Source organism: Gorilla gorilla, chromosome 10 (assembly GCF_029281585.2).
Source record: "Gorilla gorilla gorilla isolate KB3781 chromosome 10, NHGRI_mGorGor1-v2.1_pri, whole genome shotgun sequence".
Lineage (NCBI taxonomy): Eukaryota > Metazoa > Chordata > Mammalia > Primates > Hominidae > Gorilla > Gorilla gorilla.
The window spans coordinates 66,387,164-66,405,007 of NC_073234.2; positions in this window are offsets into that span (position 1 = coordinate 66,387,164).

Sequence of the window (17,844 nt, forward strand, 5' to 3'; positions counted from 1 at the left end):
ATTTCGTTGGAAACGGGATTTCTTCATCTAATGCTAGACAGAAGAATTCTCAGTAACTTCTTTGGGTTGCGTGTGTTCTACTCACAGAGTTGAACCTTGCTTTAGACAGAGCAGATTTGCAACCTTATTTTTGTGGAATTTGCAAGTGGAGATTTCAAGCGCTTTGGGGCCAACGGTAGAAAAGGACATATCTTCGTATAAAAAGTACAGAGAATCATTCTCAGAAACAACTTTGTGATGTGTGCGTTCCACTCGCAGAGTTTAACCTTTCTTTTCATACAGCAGTTTGGAAACACTCTTTTTGTAAAGTCTGCAAGTGGATATTTGGACCTCATTGGGGAGTTCGTTGGAAACGGGATTGTTTCATCTAATGCTAGACAGAAGAATTCTCAGTAACTTCTTTGTTTTGCCTGTGTACAACTCACAGAGTTGAACCTTCCTTTAGACAGAGCAGATTTGAAACCCTCTTTTTGTGGAATTTGCAAGTGGAGATTTCAAGCGCTTTGGGGCCAATGGTAGAAAAGGAAATATCTTCATATAAAAACTACAGAGAATCATTTTCAGAAACCACTTTGTGATGTGTGCGTTCCACTCACAGCGTATAACCTTTCTTTTCATAGAGCAGTTTGGAAACACTCTGTTTGTAAAGTCTGCAAGTGGATATTTGGACCTCTTTGAGGATTTCGTTGGAAACGGGATTTCTTCCTATAATGCTAGACAGAAGAATTCTCAGTAACTTCTTTGGGTTGCGTGTGTTCAACACACAGAGTTGATCCTTTCTTTAGGAAGAGCAGATTTGCAACCCTCTTTTTGCGGAATTTGCAAGTGGAGATATCACCCGATTTGATGCCAACGGTAGAAAAGGAAATATCTTCGTATAAAAACTAGAGAGAATCATTTTCAGAAACCACTTTGTGATGTGTGTGTTCCACTCACAGAGTTTAACCTTTCTTTTCATAGAGCAGTTTGGAAACACTCAGTTTGTAAAGTCTGCAAGTGGATATTTGGACCTCTTTGATGATTTCGTTGGAAACGGGATTTCTTCATCTAATGCTAGACAGAAGAATTCTCAGTGACTTCTTTGTTTTGCGTGTGTACATCTCACAGAGTTGAACCTTCCTTTAGACAGAGCTGATTTGAAACCCTCTTTTTGTGGAATTTGCAAGTGGAGATTTCACCCGATTTTGGGCCAACGGTAGAAAAGGAAATATCTTCGTATAAAGACTACAGAGAATCATTCTCAGAAACCACTTTGTGATGTGTGCATTCCACTCACAGAGTTTAACCTTTCTTTTCATAGAGCAGTTTGGAGACACTCTGCTTGTAAGTCTGCAAGTGCATATTTGGACCTCTTTGAGGATTTCGTTGGGAACGGGATTTCTTCATCTAATGCTAGACAGAAGAATTCTCAGTAACTTCTTTGTGTTGCGTGTGTACAACTCACAGAGTTGAAACTTTCTTTAGGAACAGCAGATTTGAAACCCTCTTTTTGTGGAATTTGCAAGTGGAGGTTTAGAAAGCTTTGGGGCCAACAGTAGAAAAGGAAAAATCTTCGTATAAAAACTACAGAGAATCATTCTCAGAAACCACTTTGTGATGTGTGCATTCCACTCACAGAGTTTAACCTTTCTTTTCATAGAGAAGTTTGGAAACACTCTGTTTGTAAAGTCTGCAAGTGGATATTTGGACCTCCTTGAGGATTTCGTTGGAAACGGGATTTCTTCCTCTAATGCTAGACAGAAGAATTCTCAGTAACTTCTTTGTTTTGCATGTGATCAACTCACAGAGTTGAACCTTCCTTTAGACAGAGTAGATATGGAACCCTCTTTTTGTGGAATTTGCAAGTGGTGATTTAACCCGATTTGGGGCCAACGGTAGAAAAGGAAATATCTTCGTGTAAAAACTACAGAGAATCAATCTCAGAAACCACTTTGTGATGTGAGCGTTCAACTCACAGAGTTTAACCTTTCTTTTCATTGAGCAGTTTGGAAACACTCTGTTTGTAAAGTCTGCAAGTGAATATTTGGTCCTCTTTGAGGATTTCGTTGGAAACAGGATTTCTTCATCTAATGATAGACAGAAGAATTCTCAGTAACTTCTTTGGGTTGTGTGCGTTCAACTCACAGAGTTGAACCTTTCTTTAGGTAGAGCATATTTGAAACCCTCTTTTTGTGGAATTTGCAAGTGGACATTTCAAGTTCTTTGGGGCCAACGGTAGAAAAGGAAATATCTTCATAAAAAACCTAGAGAGAATCATTTTCAGAAACCACTTTGTGATGTGTACGTTCCACTCACAGAGTTTAACCTTTCTTTTCATAGAGCAGTTTGGCAACAACCTGTTTGTAAAGTTTGCAAGTGGATATTTGGGCCTCTTTGAGGATTTCGTTGGAAACGGGATTTCTTCATCTAATGCTAGACAGAAGAATTCTCAGTAACTTCTTTGTTTTGCGTGTGTTCAACTCACAGAGTTGAACCTTGCTTTAGACAGAGCAGATTTGCAACCTTATTTTTGTGGAATTTGCAAGTGGAGATTTCAAGCGCTTTGGGGCCAACGGTAGAAAAGGAAATATCTTCGTATAAAAAGTACAGAGAATCATTCTCAGAAACTACTTTGTGATGTGTGCGTTCCACTCGCAGAGTTTAACCTTTCTTTTCATACAGCAGTTTGGAAACACTCTGTAAAGTCTGCAAGTGGATATTTGGACCTCTTTGAGGATTTCGTTGGAAACGGGATTTCTTCATCTAATGCTAGACAGAAGAATTCTCAGTAACTTCTTTGGGTTGCGTGTGTTGAACTCACAGAGTTGAACCTTTCTTTAGGAAGAGCAGATTTGAAACCCTCTTTTTGTGGAATTTGCCAGTGGAGATTTCACCCGGTTTGGGCCAATGGTAGAAAAGGAAATATCTTCGTATAAAAATTAGAGAGAATCATTTTCAGAAACCACCTTGTGATGTGTGCATTCCACTCACAGAGTTTAACCTTTCTTTTTATAGAGCAGTTTGGAAACACTCTGTTTGTAAAGTCTGCAACTGGATATTTGGACCTCTTTGAGGATTTCGTTGGAATCGGGATTCCTTCATGTAATGCTAGACAGAAGAATTCTCAGTAACTTCTTTGTTTTGCATGTGTACAACTCACAGAGATATTCCTTCCTTTAGACAGAGCAGATTTGAAACCCTCTTTTTGTGGAATTTGCAAGTGGACATTTCAAGCGCTTTGGGGCCAAATGTAGAAAAGAAAATATCTTCTTATAAAAACTAGAGAGAATCATTTTCAGAAATCACTTTGTGATGTGTGCGTTCCACTCACAGAGTTTAACCTTTCTTTTCATAGAGGAGTTTGGAAACACCCTGGTTGTAAAGTTTGCTAGTGGATATTTGGACCTCTTTGAGGATTTCATTGGAAACGGGATTTCTTCATCTAATGCTAGACAGAAGAATTCTCAGTAACTTCTTTGTTTTGCCTGTGTACAACTCACAGAGTTGAACCTTCCTTTAGACAGAGCAGATTTGCAACCTTATTTTTGTGGAATTTGCAAGTGGAGATTTCAAGCGCTTTGGGGCCAACGGTAGAAAAGAAAATATCTTCGTATAAAAAGTACAGAGAATCATTCTTAGAAACCACTTTGTGGTGTTTGCGTTCCACTCGCAGAGTTTAACCTTTCTTTTCATAGAGCAGTTTGGAAACACTCTGTAAAGTCTGCAAGTGGATATTTGGACCTCTTTGAGGATTTCGTTGGAAACGGGATTTCTTCATCTAATGCTAGACAGAAGAATTCTCAGTAACTTCTTTGGGTTGCGTGTGTTGAACTCACAGAGTTGAAACTTTCTTTGGGAAGAGCAGATTTGAAAAACTCTTTTTGTGGAATTTGCAAGTGGAGATTTCACAGGATTTTGGGCCAACGTTAGAAAAGGAAACATCTTCATATAAAAAGTACAGAGAATCATTTTCTGAAACCACTTTGTGATGTGTGCGTTCCACTCACCGAGTTTAACCTTTCTTTTCATAGAGCAGTTTGGAAACACTCTGTTTGTAAAGTCTGCAAGTGGATATTTGGACCCCTTTGAGGATTTCGTTGGAAACGGTATTTCTTCATCTAATACTAGGCAGAATTCTCAGAAACTTCGTTTTGCAAGTGATCAACTCACAGAGTTGAACATTCCTTTAGACAGAGCAGATTTGGAACCCTCTTTTTGTGGAATTTGCAGGTGGTGATTTCACCCGATTTGGGGCCGACGGTAGAAAAGAAATATCTTCCTGTAAAAACTACAGAGAATCAATCTCAGAAACCACTTTGTGATGTGTGCATTCCAATCACAGAGTTTAACCTTTCTTTTCATAGAGCTGTTTGGAAACACTCTGTTTGTAAAGTCTGCAAGTGGATATTTGGACCTCTTTGATGATTTCGTTGGAAACGGGATTTCTTCATCTAATGCTAGAGAGAAGAATTCTCAGTAACTTCTTTGTTTTGCGTGTGTACAACTCACAGAGTTGAACCTTCCTTTAGACAGAGCAGATTTGAAACCCTCTTTTTGTGGAGTTTGCAAGTGGACATTTCAAGCACTTTGCGGCCAATGGTAGAAAAGGAAATATCTTCGTATAAAAACTAGAGAGAATCATTTTCAGAAACCACTTTGCGATGTGTGCTTTCCACTCACAGAGTTTAACCTTTCTTTTCATAGAGCAGTTGGGAAACACTCTGTTTGTAAAGTCTACAAGGGGACATTTGGACTTCTTTGAGGATTTCGTTGGAAACGAGATTTCTTCATCCAATGCTAGACAGAAGAATTCTCAGTAACTTCTTTGTTTTACGTGTGTACAACTCACAGAGTTGAACCTTCCTTTAGACAGAGCATATTTGAAACCCTCTTTTTGTGGAATTTGCAAGTGGAGATTTCACCCGATTTGGCTCCAACGGTAGAAAAGGAAATATCTTCGTATAAAAACTACAGAGAATCATTTTCAGAAACCACTTTGTGATGTGTGTGTTCCACTCACAGAGTTTAACCTTTCTTTTCATAGAGCAGTTTGGAAACACTCTGTTTGTAAAGTCTGCAAGTGGATATTTGGACCTCTTTGAGGATTTCGTTGGAAACGGGATTTCATCATCTAATGCTAGAGAGAAGAATTCTCAGTAACTTCTTTGGGTTGCATGTGTTGAACTCACAGAGTTGAACCTTTCTTAAGGAAGAGCAGATTTGAAACCCTCTTTTTGTGGAATTTGCAAGTGGAGATTTCACCCGATTTTGGGCCAACGGTAGAAAAGGAAATATCTTTGTATAAACACTACAGAGAATCATTCTCAGAAACGACTTTGTGATGTGTGCATTCCACTCACAGAGTTTAACCTTTCGTTTCATAGAGCAGTTTGGAAACACTCTGTTTGTAATGTCTGCAAGTGGATATTTCGACCTCTTTGAGGATTTCGTTGGAAACGGGATTTCTTCATCTAATGCTAGACAGAAGAATTCTCAGTAACTTCTTTGTTTTGCGTGTGTACAACTCACAGAGTTGAACCTTCCTTTAGACAGAGCAGATTTGAAACCCTCTTTTTGTGGAATTTGCAAGTGGAGATTTCATACGCTTTGGGGCCAACGGTAGAAAAGGAAATATCTTCGTATAAAAACTAGAGAGAATCATTCTCAGGAACCAATCTGTGATGTATGCGTTCCACTCACTGAGTTTAACCTTTCTTTTCATAGAGCAGCTTGGAAACACTCTGTAATGTCTGCAAGTGGATATTTGGACCTCTTTGAGGATTTCGTTGGAAACGGGATTTCTTCATCTAATGCAAGACAGAAGAATTCTCAGTAACTTCTTTGTGTTGCATGGGTCCATCACACATAGTTGAATCTTCCTTAAGACAGAGGAGGTTTGAAAACCTCTTTTTGTGGAATTTGCAGGTGGAGAATTCAAGCGGGTTGAGGCGAACAGTAGGAAACGAAATATCTTCGCAAAAACTAGAGAGAATCATTCTCAGAAACCAATTTGTGATGAGTGCGTTCCAATCACAGAGTTTAACCTTTCTTTTCGTAGAGCACTTTGGAAACACTCTGTTTGTAAAGTCTGCAAGTGGATATTTGGACCTCTTTGAGGATATCGTTGGAAACGGGATTTCTTCATCTAATGCTAGACAGAAGAATTCTCAGTAACTTCTTTGGGTTGCATGTATTCAACTCACAGAGTTGAACCTTCCTTTAGACAGAGGAGATTTGAAACCTTCTTTTTGTGGAATTTGCAAGTGGAGATTTCAAGCGCTTTGGGGCCAACAGTAGCAAAGGAAATATCTTCGTATAAAAACTACAGAGAATCATTCTCTGAAACCAATTTGTGATGTGTGCGTTCCACTCACAGAGTTTAAACTTTCTTTTCATAGAGCAGTTTGGAAACACTCTGTTTGAAAAGTCTGCAAGTGGATATTTGGAGCTCTTTGAGGATTTCGTTGTAAACGGGATTTCTTCATCTAATGCTAGACAGAAGAATTCCCAGTAACTTCTTTCGGTTGCGTGTGTTCAACTCACAGTGTTGAACCTTTCTTCAGGAAGAGCAGATCTGAAACCCTGTTTTGTTGGATTTGCAAGTGGACATTTCAAGCGCTTTGGGGCCAACGGTAGAAAACGAAATATCTTCGTATAAAAACTAGAGAGAATCATTTTGAGAAACCACTTTGTGATGTGTGCGTTCCACTCACAGAGTTTAACCTTTCTTTTCATAGAGCAGTTTGGAAACACTCTGTTTGTAAAGTCTGCAAGTGGATAAATGGACCTCTTTGAGGATTTCGTTGTAAACGGATTTCTTCATCCAATGCTCGACAGAAGAATTCTCAGTAACTTCTTTGTTTTGCGTGTGTACAACTCACAGAGTTGAACCTTCCTTTAGATAGAGCAGACTTGAATAACTCTTTTTGTGGAATTTTCAAGTGGAGATTTAAATCGCTTTGGGGCCAACGGTAGAAAAGGAAATATCTTCGTATAAAAACTACAGAGAATCATTCTCAGAAACCACTTTGTGATGTGTGCATTCCACTCACAGAGTTTAACTTTTCTTTTCATAGAGCAGTTTGGAAACACTCTGTTTGAAAAGTCTGCAAGGGGATATTTGGACCTCTTTGAGGATTTCGCTGGAAACGGGATTTCTTCATCTAATGCTAGACAGAAGAATTCTCAGTAACTTCTTTGTTTTGCGTGTGTACAACTCACGGAGTTGAACCTTCTTTTAGACAGAGCAGATTTGAAACTCTCTTTTTGTGGAATTTGCAAGTGGAGATTTCACCCGATTTAGGGCTAACGGTAGAAAAGGAAATATCTTCGTATAAAAACTATAGAGAATCATTTTCAGAAACCACTTTGTGATGTGTGCATTCCACTCACAGAGTTTAACCTTTCTTTTCATAGAGCAGTTTGGAAACACTCTGTTTTTAAAGTCTGCAAGTGGATATTTGGACCTCTTTGAGGATTTCGCTGGAAACGGGATTTCTTCATCTAATGCTAGACAGAAGAATTCTCAGTAGCTTCTTTGGGTTGTGTGTGTTCAACTCACAGAGTTGAACCTTCCTTTAGACAGAGCAGATTTGAAAACGTCTTTTTGTGGAATTTGCAAGGGAAGATTTCAAGCGCTTTGGGGCCAACGGTTGAAAAGTAAATATCTTCGTATAAAAACTAGAGAGAATCATTCTCAGGAACCAGTTTGTAATGTGTGCATTCCACTTACAGAGTTTAACCTTTCATTTCATAGTACAGCTGGGAAACACTCTGTTTGAAAAGTCTGCAAGTGGATATTTGGACCTCTTTGTGGATTGCTTTGGAAACGGGATTTCTTCATCTAATGCTAGACAGAAGAATTCCCAGTAACATCTCTGGGTTGTGTGTGTTCAACTCACAGAGTTGAACCTACCTTTTGGAAGAGCAGATATGAAATCCTCTTTTTGTGGAATTTGAAAGTGGAGATTTCAAGCGCTTTGTGGCCAACGGTAGAAAAGGGAATATCTTCGTATAAAAACTACTGAGAATCATTCTCAGAAACCACTTTCTGATGTGTGCGTTCCCCTCAAAGAGTTTAAGCTGTCTTTCCATAGAGCAGTTTGGTAACACTCTGTTTGTAAAATCTGCAGTGGATATTTGGACCACTTGGAGGATTTCGTTGGAAATGGGATTTCTTCATCGAATGGTAGACAGAAGAATTCTCAGTAACTTCTTTGTTTTGCGTGTGTACAACTCACAGAGCTGAACCTTCCTTTAGAGAGAGCAGATTTGAAACCCTCTTTTTGAGAAATTTGCTAGTGGAGATTTCACCCGATTTGGGGCCAACGGTAGAAAAGAAAATATCTTCATATAAAAACTACAGAGAATCATTCTCAGAAACTAGTTTGTGATTTGTGCATTCCACTCACAGAGTTTAACCTTTCTTTTCATAGAGCACTTTGGAAACACTTTGTTTGTAAAGTCTGCAAGTGGATATTTGTACCTCTTAGAGGATTTCTTTGGAAATGGGATTTCTTCATGTAATGCTAGACAGAAGAATTCTCAGTAACTTCTTTGTTTCAGGTCTGTACAACTCACAGAGTTGAACCTTCCTTTTGACAGAGCAAATTTGAAACCCTCTTTTTGTGGAATTTGCAAGTGGAGATTTCACCCGATTTGGCTCCAACGGTAGAAAAGGAAATATCTTCGTATAAAAACTACAGAGAATCATTTTCAGAAACCACTTTGTGATGTGTGTGTTCCACTCACAGAGTTTAACCTTTCTTTTCATAGAGCAGTTTGGAAACACTCTGTTTGTAAAGTCTGCAAGTGGATATTTGGACCTCTTTGAGGATTTCGTTGGAAACGGGATTTCATCATCTAATGCTAGAGAGAAGAATTCTCAGTAACTTCTTTGGGTTGCATGTGTTGAACTCACAGAGTTGAACCTTTCTTAAGGAAGAGCAGATTTGAAACCCTCTTTTTGTGGAATTTGCAAGTGGAGATTTCACCCGATTTTGGGCCAACGGTAGAAAAGGAAATATCTTTGTATAAACACTACAGAGAATCATTCTCAGAAACGACTTTGTGATGTGTGCATTCCACTCACAGAGTTTAACCTTTCGTTTCATAGAGCAGTTTGGAAACACTCTGTTTGTAATGTCTGCAAGTGGATATTTCGACCTCTTTGAGGATTTCGTTGGAAACGGGATTTCTTCATCTAATGCTAGACAGAAGAATTCTCAGTAACTTCTTTGTTTTGTGTGTGCACAACTCACAGAGTTGAACCTTCCTTTAGACAGAGCAGATTTGAAACCCTCTTTTTGTGGTATTTGCAAGTGGAGATTTCAAACGCTTTGGGGCCAACGGTAGAAAAGGAAATATCTTCGTATAAAAACTACAGAGAATCAATCTCAGAAACCACTTAGTGATGTGTACGTTCCACACAGAGTTTTACCTTTCTTCTCATAGAGCTGTTTGGAAACACTCTGTTTGTAAAGTCTGCAGGTGGATATTTGGACCTCTTTGAGGATTTCGTTGGAAACGGGATTTATTCATCTAATGCTAGACAGAAGAATTCTCAGTAACTTCTTTGTTTTGCGTGTGTACCACTCACAGAGCTGAACCTTCCTTTAGAGAGAGCAGATTTGAAACCCTGTTTTTGAGAAATTTGCTAGTGGAGATTTCACCCGATTTGGGGCCAACGGTAGAAAAGAAAATATCTTCATATAAAAACTACAGAGAATCATTCTCAGAAACCAGTTTGTGATGTGTGCATTCCACTCACAGAGTTTAACCTTTCTTTTCATAGAGCACTTTGGAAACACTTTGTTTGTAAAGTCTGCAAGTGGATATTTTTACCTCTTAGAGGATTTCTTTGGAAATGGGATTTCTTCATGTAATGCTAGACAGAAGAATTCTCAGTAACTTCTTTGTTTCACGTCTGTACAACTCACAGAGTTGAACCTTCCTTTAGACAGAGCAGATTTGAAACCCTCTTTTTGTGGAATTTGCAAGTGGAGATTTCACCCGATTTGGGGCCAACGGTAGAACAGGAAATATCTACGTATAAAAACTACAGAGAATCATTCTCAGAAACCACTTTGTGGTATGTGCGATCCACTCACAGAGTTTAACCTTTCTTTTCATAGAGCAGTTTGGAAACACTCTGTTTGTAAAGTCTGCAAGTGGATATTTGTACCTCTTTGAGGATTTCGTTGGAAACGGGATTTCTTCATCTAATGCTAGACAGAAAAATTCTCAGTTACTTCTTTGGTTTGTGTGTGTCCAACTCAGAGAGTTGAACCTTTCTTTAGGAAGAGCATATATGAAACCCTCTTTTTGTGGAATTTGCAAGTGGACATTTCAAGTTCTTTGGGGCCAACGGTGGAAAAGGAAATATCTTCATATAAAAACTAGAGAGAATCATTTTCAGAAACCACTTTGTGATGTGTGCGTTCCACTCACAGAGTTTAACCTTTCTTTTCATAGAGCTGTTTGGAAACACTCTGTTTGTAAAGTCTGCAGGTGGATATTTGGACCTCTTTGAGGATATCTTTGGAAACGGGATTTCTTCATCTAATGCTAGACAGAAGAATTCTCAGTAACTTCCTTGTTTCACATCTGTACAACTCACAGAGTTGAATCTTCCTTTGGAGAGAGCAAATTTGAAACACTCTTTTTGTGGGATTTGCAAGTGGAGATTTCACCCGATTTGGGGCCAACGGTAGAAAAGGAAATAACTTCGTATAAAAAGTACAGAGAATCATTCTCAGAAACCACTTTGTTATGTGTGCGTTCCACTCACAGAGTTTAACCTTTCTTTTCATAGAGCAGTTTGGAAACACTCTGTTTGTAAAGTCTGCAAGTGGATATTTGGACCTCTTTGAGGATTTCGTTGGAAACGGGATTTCTTCATCTAATGATAGACAGAAGAATTCTCAGTAACTTCTTTGGGTTGCGTGTGTTCAACTCACAGAGTTGAACCTTTCTTTAGACAGAGCAGATTTGAAAACCTCTTTTTGTGGAATTTGCAAGTGGAGATTTCACACAATTTGTGGCCAATGGTAGAAAAGGAAATATCTTCGTATAAAAACTAGAGAGAATCATTTTCAGAAATCACTTTGTGATGTGTTTGTTCCACTCACAGAGTTTTACCTTTCTTTTCATAGAGCAGTTTGGAAACACTCTGTTTGTAAAGTCTGCAAGTGGATATTTGGACCTCTTTGGGGACTTCGTTGGAAACGGGATTTCTTCATCTAATGCTAGACTGAAGAATTCTCAGTAACTTCTTTGTTTTGCGTGTGTACAACTCACAGAGTTTAACCTTCCTTTAGACAGAGCAGATTTGAAACCCTCCTTTTGTGGAATTTGCAAGTGGAGATTTCACTCGATTTGAGGCCAACGGTAGAAAAGGAAATATCTTCGTATAAAAAGTTCAGAGAATCATTCTCAGAAACCACTTTGTGATGTGTGCGTTCCACTCGCAGAGTTTAACTTTTCTTTTCATAGAGCAGTTTGTAAACACTCTGTTTGTAAAGTCTGCAAGTGGATATTTGGACCTCTTTGAGGATTTCGTTGGAAACGGGATTTCTTCATCTAATGCTAGACAGAAGAATTCTCAGTTACTTCTTTGGGTTGTGTGTGTCCAACTCACAGAGTTGAACCTTTCTTTAGGAAGAGCATAGTTGAAACCCTCTTTTTGTGGAATGTGCAAGTGGACATTTCAAGTTCTTTGGGGCCAACGGTGGAAAAGGAAATATCTTCATATAAAAACTAGAGAGAATCATTTCCAGAAACCACTTTGTGACGTGTGCGTTCCACTCACAGAGTTTAACCTTTCTTTTCATAGAGCAGTTTGGAAACACTCTGTTTGTAATGTCTGCAAGTGGATATTTTGACCTCTTTGAGGATTTCGTTGGAAACGGGATTTATTCATCTAATGCTAGACAGAAGAATTCTCAGTAACTTCTTTGTTTTGCATGTGTAAAACTCACAGAGTTGAACCTTCCTTTAGACAGAGCAGATTTGAAACCCTCTTTTTGTGGAATTTGCAAGTGGAGATTTCATACGCTTTGGGTCCAACGGTAGAAAAGGAATAATCTTCATATAAAAACTACAGAGAATCATTTTCAGAAACCACTTTGTGATGTGCGCGTTCCACTCACAGCGTTTAACCTTTCTTTTCATAGAGCAGTTTGGAAACACTCTGTTTGTAAAGTCTGCAAGTGGATATTTGGACCTCTTTGAGGATTTCGTTGGAAACGGGATTTCTTCATCTAATGCTAGACAGAAGAGTTCTCAGTAACTTCTTTGGGTTGCGTGTGTTGAACTCACAGAGTTGAACCTTTCTTTAGGAAGAGCAGATTTGAAACCCTCTTTTTGTGGAATTTGCAAGTGGAGATTTCACCCGAATTTGGGCCAACGGTAGAAAAGGAAATATCTTCGTATAAAGACTACAGAGAATCATTCTCAGAAACCACTTTGTGATGTGTGCATTCCACTCGCAGAGTTTAACCTTTCTTTTCATAGAGCAGTTTGGAAACACTCTGTTTGTAAAGTCTGCAAGTGGATATTTTGACCTCTTTGAGGATTTCGTTGGAAACGGGATTTCTTCATCTAATGCTAGACAGAAGAATTCTCAGTAACTTCTTTGTTTTGCGTGTGTACAACTCACAGAGTTGAACCTTCCTTTAGACAGAGCAGATTTGAAACCCTCTTTTTGTGGAATTTGCAAGTGGAGATTTCATACGCTTTGGGGCCAACGGTAGAAAAGGAAATATCTTCGTATAAAAACTAGAGAGAATCATTCTCAGGAACCAATCTGTGATGTATGCGTTCCACTCACTGAGTTTAACCTTTCTTTTCATAGAGCAGCTTGGAAACACTCTGTAATGTCTGCAAGTGGATATTTGGACCTCTTTGAGGATTTCGTTGGAAACGGGATTTCTTCATCTAATGCAAGACAGAAGAATTCTCAGTAACTTCTTTGTGTTGCATGGGTCCATCACACATAGTTGAATCTTCCTTAAGACAGAGGAGGTTTGAAAACCTCTTTTTGTGGAATTTGCAGGTGGAGAATTCAAGCGGGTTGAGGCGAACAGTAGGAAACGAAATATCTTCGCAAAAACTAGAGAGAATCATTCTCAGAAACCAATTTGTGATGAGTGCGTTCCAATCACAGAGTTTAACCTTTCTTTTCGTAGAGCACTTTGGAAACACTCTGTTTGTAAAGTCTGCAAGTGGATATTTGGACCTCTTTGAGGATATCGTTGGAAACGGGATTTCTTCATCTAATGCTAGACAGAAGAATTCTCAGTAACTTCTTTGGGTTGCATGTATTCAACTCACAGAGTTGAACCTTCCTTTAGACAGAGGAGATTTGAAACCTTCTTTTTGTGGAATTTGCAAGTGGAGATTTCAAGCGCTTTGGGGCCAACAGTAGCAAAGGAAATATCTTCGTATAAAAACTACAGAGAGTCATTCTCTGAAACCAATTTGTGATGTGTGCGTTCCACTCACAGAGTTTAAACTTTCTTTTCATAGAGCAGTTTGGAAACACACTGTTTGTAAAGTCTGCAAGTGGATATTTGGACCTCTTTGAGGATTTCGTTTGAAACGGGATTTCTTCATCTAACGCTAGACAGAAGAATTCTCTGTAACTTCTTTGGGTTGTGTGTGTTCAACTCACAGAGTTGAACCTTCCTTTAGACAGAGCAGATTTGAAAACGTCTTTTTGTGGAATTTGCAAGTGAAGATTTCAAGCGCTTTGGGGCCAACGGTTGAAAAGTAAATATCTTCGTATAAAAACTAGAGAGAATCATTCTCAGGAACCAGTTTGTAATGTGTGCATTCCACTTACAGAGTTTAACCTTTCATTTCATAGTACAGCTGGGAAACACTCTGTTTGAAAAGTCTGCAAGTGGATATTTGGACCTCTTTGTGGATTGCTTTGGAAACGGGATTTCTTCATCTAATGCTAGACAGAAGAATTCCCAGTAACATCTCTGGGTTGTGTGTGTTCAACTCACAGAGTTGAACCTACCTTTTGGAAGAGCAGATATGAAATCCTCTTTTTGTGGAATTTGAAAGTGGAGATTTCAAGCGCTTTGTGGCCAACGGTAGAAAAGGGAATATCTTCGTATAAAAACTACTGAGAATCATTCTCAGAAACCACTTTCTGATGTGTGCGTTCCCCTCAAAGAGTTTAAGCTGTCTTTCCATAGAGCAGTTTGGTAACACTCTGTTTGTAAAATCTGCAGTGGATATTTGGACCACTTGGAGGATTTCGTTGGAAATGGGATTTCTTCATCGAAGGGTAGACAGAAGAATTCTCAGTAACTTCTTTGTTTTGCGTGTGTACAACTCACAGAGCTGAACCTTCCTTTAGAGAGAGCAGATTTGAAACCCTCTTTTTGAGAAATTTGCTAGTGGAGATTTCACCCGATTTGGGGCCAACGGTAGAAAAGAAAATATCTTCATATAAAAACTACAGAGAATCATTCTCAGAAACCAGTTTGTGATGTGTGCATTCCACTCACAGAGTTTAACCTTTCTTTTCATAGAGCACTTTGGAAACACTTTGTTTGTAAAGTCTGCAAGTGGATATTTTTACCTCTTAGAGGATTTCTTTGGAAATGGGATTTCTTCATGTAATGCTAGACAGAAGAATTCTCAGTAACTTCTTTGTTTCACGTCTGTACAACTCACAGAGTTGAACCTTCCTTTAGACAGAGCAGATTTGAAACCCTCTTTTTGTGGAATTTGCAAGTGGAGATTTCACCTGATTTGGGGCCAACGGTAGAACAGGAAATATCTACGTATAAAAACTACAGAGAATCATTCTCAGAAACCACTTTGTGGTATGTGCGATCCACTCACAGAGTTTAACCTTTCTTTTCATAGAGCAGTTTGGAAACACTCTGTTTGTAAAGTCTGCAAGTGGATATTTGTACCTCTTTGAGGATTTCGTTGGAAACGGGATTTCTTCATCTAATGCTAGACAGAAAAATTCTCAGTTACTTCTTTGGTTTGTGTGTGTCCAACTCAGAGAGTTGAACCTTTCTTTAGGAAGAGCATATATGAAACCCTCTTTTTGTGGAATTTGCAAGTGGACATTTCAAGTTCTTTGGGGCCAACGGTGGAAAAGGAAATATCTTCATATAAAAACTAGAGAGAATCATTTTCAGAAACCACTTTGTGATGTGTGCGTTCCACTCACAGAGTTTAACCTTTCTTTTCATAGAGCTGTTTGGAAACACTCTGTTTGTAAAGTCTGCAGGTGGATATTTGGACCTCTTTGAGGATATCTTTGGAAACGGGATTTCTTCATCTAATGCTAGACAGAAGAATTCTCAGTAACTTCTTTGTTTCACATCTGTACAACTCACAGAGTTGAACCTTCCTTTGGAGAGAGCAAATTTGAAACACTCTTTTTTGGGATTTGCAAGTGGAGATTTCACCCGATTTGGGGCCAACGGTAGAAAAGGAAATAACTTCGTATAAAAAGTACAGAGAATCATTCTCAGAAACCACTTTCTTATGTGTGCGTTCCACTCACAGAGTTTAACCTTTCTTTTCATAGAGCAGTTTGGAAACACTCTGTTTGTAAAGTCTGCAAGTGGATATTTGGACCTCTTTGAGGATTTCGTTGGAAACGGGATTTCTTCATCTAATGATAGACAGAAGAATTCTCAGTAACTTCTTTGGGTTGCGTGTGTTCAACTCACAGAGCTGAACCTTCCTTTAGAGAGAGCAGATTTGAAACCCTCTTTTTGAGAAATTTGCTAGTGGAGATTTCACCCGATTTGGGGCCAACGGTAGAAAAGAAAATATCTTCATATAAAAACTACAGAGAATCATTCTCAGAAACCAGTTTGTGATGTGTGCATTCCACTCACAGAGTTTAACCTTTCTTTTCATAGAGCACTTTGGAAACACTTTGTTTGTAAAGTCTGCAAGTGGATATTTTTACCTCTTAGAGGATTTCTTTGGAAATGGGATTTCTTCATGTAATGCTAGACAGAAGAATTCTCAGTAACTTCTTTGTTTCACGTCTGTACAACTCACAGAGTTGAACCTTCCTTTAGACAGAGCAGATATGAAACCCTCTTTTTGTGGAATTTGCAAGTGGAGATTTCACCTGATTTGGGGCCAACGGTAGAACAGGAAATATCTACGTATAAAAACTACAGAGAATCATTCTCAGAAACCACTTTGTGGTATGTGCGATCCACTCACAGAGTTTAACCTTTCTTTTCATAGAGCAGTTTGGAAACACTCTGTTTGTAAAGTCTGCAAGTGGATATTTGTACCTCTTTGAGGATTTCGTTGGAAACGGGATTTCTTCATCTAATGCTAGACAGAAAAATTCTCAGTTACTTCTTTGGTTTGTGTGTGTCCAACTCAGAGAGTTGAACCTTTCTTTAGGAAGAGCATATATGAAACCCTCTTTTTGTGGAATTTGCAAGTGGACATTTCAAGTTCTTTGGGGCCAACGGTGGAAAAGGAAATATCTTCATATAAAAACTAGAGAGAATCATTTTCAGAAACCACTTTGTGATGTGTGCGTTCCACTCACAGAGTTTAACCTTTCTTTTCATAGAGCTGTTTGGAAACACTCTGTTTGTAAAGTCTGCAGGTGGATATTTGGACCTCTTTGAGGATATCTTTGGAAACGGGATTTCTTCATCTAATGCTAGACAGAAGAATTCTCAGTAACTTCTTTGTTTCACATCTGTACAACTCACAGAGTTGAACCTTCCTTTGGAGAGAGCAAATTTGAAACACTCTTTTTTGGGATTTGCAAGTGGAGATTTCACCCGATTTGGGGCCAACGGTAGAAAAGGAAATAACTTCGTATAAAAAGTACAGAGAATCATTCTCAGAAACCACTTTGTTATGTGTGCGTTCCACTCACAGAGTTTAACCTTTCTTTTCATAGAGCAGTTTGGAAACACTCTGTTTGTAAAGTCTGCAAGTGGATATTTGGACCTCTTTGGGGACTTCGTTGGAAACGGGATTTCTTCATCTAATGCTAGACTGAAGAATTCTCAGTAACTTCTTTGTTTTGCGTGTGTACAACTCACGGAGTTTAACCTTCCTTTAGACAGAGCAGATTTGAAACCCTCCTTTTGTGGAATTTGCAAGTGGAGATTTCACTCGATTTGAGGCCAACGGTAGAAAAGGAAATATCTTCGTCTAAAAAGTTCAGAGAATCATTCTCAGAAACCACTTTGTGATGTGTGCATTCCACTCGCAGAGTTTAACTTTTCTTTTCATAGAGCAGTTTGTAAACACTCTGTTTGTAAAGTCTGCAAGTGGATACTTGGACCTCTTTGAGGATTTCGTTGGAAACGGGATTTCTTCATCTAATGCTAGACAGAAGAATTCTCAGTTACTTCTTTGGGTTGTGTGTGTCCAACTCAAAGAGTTGAACCTTTCTTTAGGAAGAGCATAGTTGAAACCCTCTTTTTGTGGAATTTGCAAGTGGACATTTCAAGTTCTTAGGGGCCAACGGTGGAAAAGGAAATATCTTCATATAAAAACTAGAGAGAATCATTTCCAGAAACCACTTTGTGACGTGTGCGTTCCACTCACAGAGTTTAACCTTTCTTTTCATAGAGCTGTTTGGAAACACTCTGTTTGTAAAGTCTGCAGGTGGATATTTGGACCTCTTTGAGGATTTCGTTGGAAACGGGATTTCTTCATCTAATGCTAGACAGAAGAATTCTCAGTAACTTCTTTGTTTTGTGTGTGTATAACTCACAGAGCTGAACCTTCCTTTAGACAGAGCAGATTTGAAATACTCTTTTTGAGGAATTTGCTAGTGGAGATTTCACCCGATTTGGGCCAACGGTAGAAAAGAAAATATCTTCATATAAA